Here is a 6382-nt window from a genome sequence, read left to right as displayed (position 1 = left end):
TGGTCCAACCCGAGAAGGACTTCCATGGTGTGACCGGTATGTAGTGGCACGTCATGCCGGCCTCCTGGAAGTCCCCGTCGGCCTCTCTGGCAGGTCTGTCTTCATTGACGTTTTGGAGGAAAAACCCTATGAGGTTTTTATTTTGGGCTTCAGCCGGGCAGCAGTTCCAGGAGCCCGGGTAAGTTGGCACCTTACCCCGGTGTATTTGAGGTGGTGACACTTTTAGGGGTGCGAATATCTCCTTCACCTGAAATCCTGTGAGAGGGCATTTCTGCTCCGCGTTCCAAGTCCCTACGGTTCTTCCTAGCGGGAAGTCCTAACCGTTTGTGGCCGAGAAGGACTTCCATGGTGTGACCGGTATGTAGTGGCACGTCATGCCGGCCTCCTGGAAGTCCCCGTCGGCCTCGTTGGCTGGTCGGTCCGGTGCACCTGGACTTCCACGAAAGAACTTTGGTGCATTCTTTCTGGAGTCCCAGGCCGACCAGCAGTTGTAGGAGCTCGGCCACGTTGGCGAGTCCAACCGAGAGTACCGTGAAGGAGGACGTGCTGCACGTTCTAGCGGGAGCTGCACCTGGTCCAACCCGAGAAGGACTTCCATGGTGTGACCGGTATGTAGTGGCACGTCATGCCGGCCTCCTGGAAGTCCCCGTCGGCCTCGCTGGCAGGTCTGTCTTCATTGACGTTTTGGAGGAAAAACCCTATGAGGTTTTTATTTTGGGCTTCAGCCGGGCAGCAGTTCCAGGAGCCCGGGTAAGTTGGCACCTTACCCCGGTGTATTTGAGGTGGTGACACTTTTAGGGGTGCGAATATCTCCTTCACCTGAAATCCTGTGAGAGGGCATTTCTGCTCCGCGTTCCAAGTCCCTACGGTTCTTCCTAGCGGGAAGTCCTAACCGTTTGTGGCCGAGAAGGACTTCCATGGTGTGACCGGTATGTAGTGGCACGTCATGCCGGCCTCCTGGAAGTCCCCGTCGGCCTCGTTGGCTGGTCGGTCCGGTGCACCTGGACTTCCACGAAAGAACTTTGGTGCATTCTTTCTGGAGTCCCAGGCCGACCAGCAGTTGTAGGAGCTCGGCCACGTTGGCGAGTCCAACCGAGAGTACCGTGAAGGAGGACGTGCTGCACGTTCTAGCGGGAGCTGCACCTGGTCCAACCCGAGAAGGACTTCCATGGTGTGACCGGTATGTAGTGGCACGTCATGCCGGCCTCCTGGAAGTCCCCGTCGGCCTCGCTGGCAGGTCTGTCTTCATTGAGGTTTTGGAGGAAAAACCCTATGAGGTTTTTATTTTGGGCTTCAGCCGGGCAGCAGTTCCAGGAGCCCGGGTAAGTTGGCACCTTACCCCGGTGTATTTGAGGTGGTGACACTTTTAGGGGTGCGAATATCTCCTTCACCTGAAATCCTGTGAGAGGGCATTTCTGCTCCGCGTTCCAAGTCCCTACGGTTCTTCCTAGCGGGAAGTCCTAACCGTTTGTGGCCGAGAAGGACTTCCATGGTGTGACCGGTATGTAGTGGCACGTCATGCCGGCCTCCTGGAAGTCCCCGTCGGCCTCGTTGGCTGGTCGGTCCGGTGCACCTGGACTTCCACGAAAGAACTTTGGTGCATTCTTTCTGGAGTCCCAGGCCGACCAGCAGTTGTAGGAGCTCGGCCACGTTGGCGAGTCCAACCGAGAGTACCGTGAAGGAGGACGTGCTGCACGTTCTAGCGGGAGCTGCACCTGGTCCAACCCGAGAAGGACTTCCATGGTGTGACCGGTATGTAGTGGCACGTCATGCCGGCCTCCTGGAAGTCCCCGTCGGCCTCGCTGGCAGGTCTGTCTTCATTGAGGTTTTGGAGGAAAAACCCTATGAGGTTTTTATTTTGGGCTTCAGCCGGGCAGCAGTTCCAGGAGCCCGGGTAAGTTGGCACCTTACCCCGGTGTATTTGAGGTGGTGACACTTTTAGGGGTGCGAATATCTCCTTCACCTGAAATCCTGTGAGAGGGCATTTCTGCTCCGCGTTCCAAGTCCCTACGGTTCTTCCTAGCGGGAAGTCCTAACCGTTTGTGGCCGAGAAGGACTTCCATGGTGTGACCGGTATGTAGTGGCACGTCATGCCGGCCTCCTGGAAGTCCCCGTCGGCCTCGTTGGCTGGTCGGTCCGGTGCACCTGGACTTCCACGAAAGAACTTTGGTGCATTCTTTCTGGAGTCCCAGGCCGACCAGCAGTTGTAGGAGCTCGGCCACGTTGGCGAGTCCAACCGAGAGTACCGTGAAGGAGGACGTGCTGCACGTTCTAGCGGGAGCTGCACCTGGTCCAACCCGAGAAGGACTTCCATGGTGTGACCGGTATGTAGTGGCACGTCATTCCGGCCTCCTGGAAGTCCCCGTCGGCCTCGCTGGCAGGTCTGTCTTCATTGAGGTTTTGGAGGAAAAACCCTATGAGGTTTTTATTTTGGGCTTCAGCCGGGCAGCAGTTCCAGGAGCCCGGGTAAGTTGGCACCTTACCCCGGTGTATTTGAGGTGGTGACACTTTTAGGGGTGCGAATATCTCCTTCACCTGAAATCCTGTGAGAGGGCATTTCTGCTCCGCGTTCCAAGTCCCTACGGTTCTTCCTAGCGGGAAGTCCTAACCGTTTGTGGCCGAGAAGGACTTCCATGGTGTGACCGGTATGTAGTGGCACGTCATGCCGGCCTCCTGGAAGTCCCCGTCGGCCTCGTTGGCTGGTCGGTCCGGTGCACCTGGACTTCCACGAAAGAACTTTGGTGCATTCTTTCTGGAGTCCCAGGCCGACCAGCAGTTGTAGGAGCTCGGCCACGTTGGCGAGTCCAACCGAGAGTACCGTGAAGGAGGACGTGCTGCACGTTCTAGCGGGAGCTGCACCTGGTCCAACCCGAGAAGGACTTCCATGGTGTGACCGGTATGTAGTGGCACGTCATGCCGGCCTCCTGGAAGTCCCCGTCGGCCTCGCTGGCAGGTCTGTCTTCATTGAGGTTTTGGAGGAAAAACCCTATGAGGTTTTTATTTTGGGCTTCAGCCGGGCAGCAGTTCCAGGAGCCCGGGTAAGTTGGCACCTTACCCCGGTGTATTTGAGGTGGTGACACTTTTAGGGGTGCGAATATCTCCTTCACCTGAAATCCTGTGAGAGGGCATTTCTGCTCCGCGTTCCAAGTCCCTACGGTTCTTCCTAGCGGGAAGTCCTAACCGTTTGTGGCCGAGAAGGACTTCCATGGTGTGACCGGTATGTAGTGGCACGTCATGCCGGCCTCCTGGAAGTCCCCGTCGGCCTCGTTGGCTGGTCGGTCCGGTGCACCTGGACTTCCACGAAAGAACTTTGGTGCATTCTTTCTGGAGTCCCAGGCCGACCAGCAGTTGTAGGAGCTCGGCCACGTTGGCGAGTCCAACCGAGAGTACCGTGAAGGAGGACGTGCTGCACGTTCTAGCGGGAGCTGCACCTGGTCCAACCCGAGAAGGACTTCCATGGTGTGACCGGTATGTAGTGGCACGTCATGCCGGCCTCCTGGAAGTCCCCGTCGGCCTCGCTGGCAGGTCTGTCTTCATTGACGTTTTGGAGGAAAAACCCTATGAGGTTTTTATTTTGGGCTTCAGCCGGGCAGCAGTTCCAGGAGCCCGGGTAAGTTGGCACCTTACCCCGGTGTATTTGAGGTGGTGACACTTTTAGGGGTGCGAATATCTCCTTCACCTGAAATCCTGTGAGAGGGCATTTCTGCTCCGCGTTCCAAGTCCCTACGGTTCTTCCTAGCGGGAAGTCCTAACCGTTTGTGGCCGAGAAGGACTTCCATGGTGTGACCGGTATGTAGTGGCACGTCATGCCGGCCTCCTGGAAGTCCCCGTCGGCCTCGTTGGCTGGTCGGTCCGGTGCACCTGGACTTCCACGAAAGAACTTTGGTGCATTCTTTCTGGAGTCCCAGGCCGACCAGCAGTTGTAGGAGCTCGGCCACGTTGGCGAGTCCAACCGAGAGTACCGTGAAGGAGGACGTGCTGCACGTTCTAGCGGGAGCTGCACCTGGTCCAACCCGAGAAGGACTTCCATGGTGTGACCGGTATGTAGTGGCACGTCATGCCGGCCTCCTGGAAGTCCCCGTCGGCCTCGCTGGCAGGTCTGTCTTCATTGACGTTTTGGAGGAAAAACCCTATGAGGTTTTTATTTTGGGCTTCAGCCGGGCAGCAGTTCCAGGAGCCCGGGTAAGTTGGCACCTTACCCCGGTGTATTTGAGGTGGTGACACTTTTAGGGGTGCGAATATCTCCTTCACCTGAAATCCTGTGAGAGGGCATTTCTGCTCCGCGTTCCAAGTCCCTACGGTTCTTCCTAGCGGGAAGTCCTAACCGTTTGTGGCCGAGAAGGACTTCCATGGTGTGACCGGTATGTAGTGGCACGTCATGCCGGCCTCCTGGAAGTCCCCGTCGGCCTCGTTGGCTGGTCGGTCCGGTGCACCTGGACTTCCACGAAAGAACTTTGGTGCATTCTTTCTGGAGTCCCAGGCCGACCAGCAGTTGTAGGAGCTCGGCCACGTTGGCGAGTCCAACCGAGAGTACCGTGAAGGAGGACGTGCTGCACGTTCTAGCGGGAGCTGCACCTGGTCCAACCCGAGAAGGACTTCCATGGTGTGACCGGTATGTAGTGGCACGTCATGCCGGCCTCCTGGAAGTCCCCGTCGGCCTCGCTGGCAGGTCTGTCTTCATTGACGTTTTGGAGGAAAAACCCTATGAGGTTTTTATTTTGGGCTTCAGCCGGGCAGCAGTTCCAGGAGCCCGGGTAAGTTGGCACCTTACCCCGGTGTATTTGAGGTGGTGACACTTTTAGGGGTGCGAATATCTCCTTCACCTGAAATCCTGTGAGAGGGCATTTCTGCTCCGCGTTCCAAGTCCCTACGGTTCTTCCTAGCGGGAAGTCCTAACCGTTTGTGGCCGAGAAGGACTTCCATGGTGTGACCGGTATGTAGTGGCACGTCATGCCGGCCTCCTGGAAGTCCCCGTCGGCCTCGTTGGCTGGTCGGTCCGGTGCACCTGGACTTCCACGAAAGAACTTTGGTGCATTCTTTCTGGAGTCCCAGGCCGACCAGCAGTTGTAGGAGCTCGGCCACGTTGGCGAGTCCAACCGAGAGTACCGTGAAGGAGGACGTGCTGCACGTTCTAGCGGGAGCTGCACCTGGTCCAACCCGAGAAGGACTTCCATGGTGTGACCGGTATGTAGTGGCACGTCATGCCGGCCTCCTGGAAGTCCCCGTCGGCCTCGCTGGCAGGTCTGTCTTCATTGACGTTTTGGAGGAAAAACCCTATGAGGTTTTTATTTTGGGCTTCAGCCGGGCAGCAGTTCCAGGAGCCCGGGTAAGTTGGCACCTTACCCCGGTGTATTTGAGGTGGTGACACTTTTAGGGGTGCGAATATCTCCTTCACCTGAAATCCTGTGAGAGGGCATTTCTGCTCCGCGTTCCAAGTCCCTACGGTTCTTCCTAGCGGGAAGTCCTAACCGTTTGTGGCCGAGAAGGACTTCCATGGTGTGACCGGTATGTAGTGGCACGTCATGCCGGCCTCCTGGAAGTCCCCGTCGGCCTCGTTGGCTGGTCGGTCCGGTGCACCTGGACTTCCACGAAAGAACTTTGGTGCATTCTTTCTGGAGTCCCAGGCCGACCAGCAGTTGTAGGAGCTCGGCCACGTTGGCGAGTCCAACCGAGAGTACCGTGAAGGAGGACGTGCTGCACGTTCTAGCGGGAGCTGCACCTGGTCCAACCCGAGAAGGACTTCCATGGTGTGACCGGTATGTAGTGGCACGTCATGCCGGCCTCCTGGAAGTCCCCGTCGGCCTCGGCCACCTGTCGTTAAGCTGTGAGAGGAGCACGTGCTCCCGCGCCGTTTGAGTCTTTGGAATTTGTCCAAGACTCCTCAGATCGATCTGGCTCCCCGCGACCCGGCGGCGGAGGGACCACTCGCTCGGCAGTGCTTTGGAGCACTGTCGGTTACGGCGAGCGTGTCTTCCTCCCACACCGTCCGGGTCTGTTTCGCCCCCGGCCACCTACGGCCGGTGTCCCAAAAAGCCCGGCGGTCCTGCTAAGGCGGGCGCCGGTACCTCTCGCTCCCGCGAGGTGCGTTTGCTCAGTGCTGCTTCTATCACTCTAAAAGGCGTCCGAGAGTGCGCTGGTGTCGCCGGAGCCCGAGGCGCGAGAGAAAGCTTTAAACGACGGGGAGGCAGTGACCGCCCCCGTATGTCCGCTGCTCGCAAGGGCCTCTCTAGCCGAGGTGCTCCCAGGCGCACCCGCGCATGGGGCACGGTTGTTTCTCGCAAGTAGTCCAAAGCCGTCTTCCGCCTCGCCCGAGGCTGGAAGTGTCGGCGTGGCTCCCGCATGCAAGCCACACGCGGCTCCACGGTGGCTTCCCTCCCCCCCT

This window comes from Rhinoderma darwinii, chromosome 3, assembly GCF_050947455.1.
Source record: "Rhinoderma darwinii isolate aRhiDar2 chromosome 3, aRhiDar2.hap1, whole genome shotgun sequence".
NCBI lineage: Eukaryota > Metazoa > Chordata > Amphibia > Anura > Rhinodermatidae > Rhinoderma > Rhinoderma darwinii.
This window is presented reverse-complemented; position numbering follows the sequence as displayed.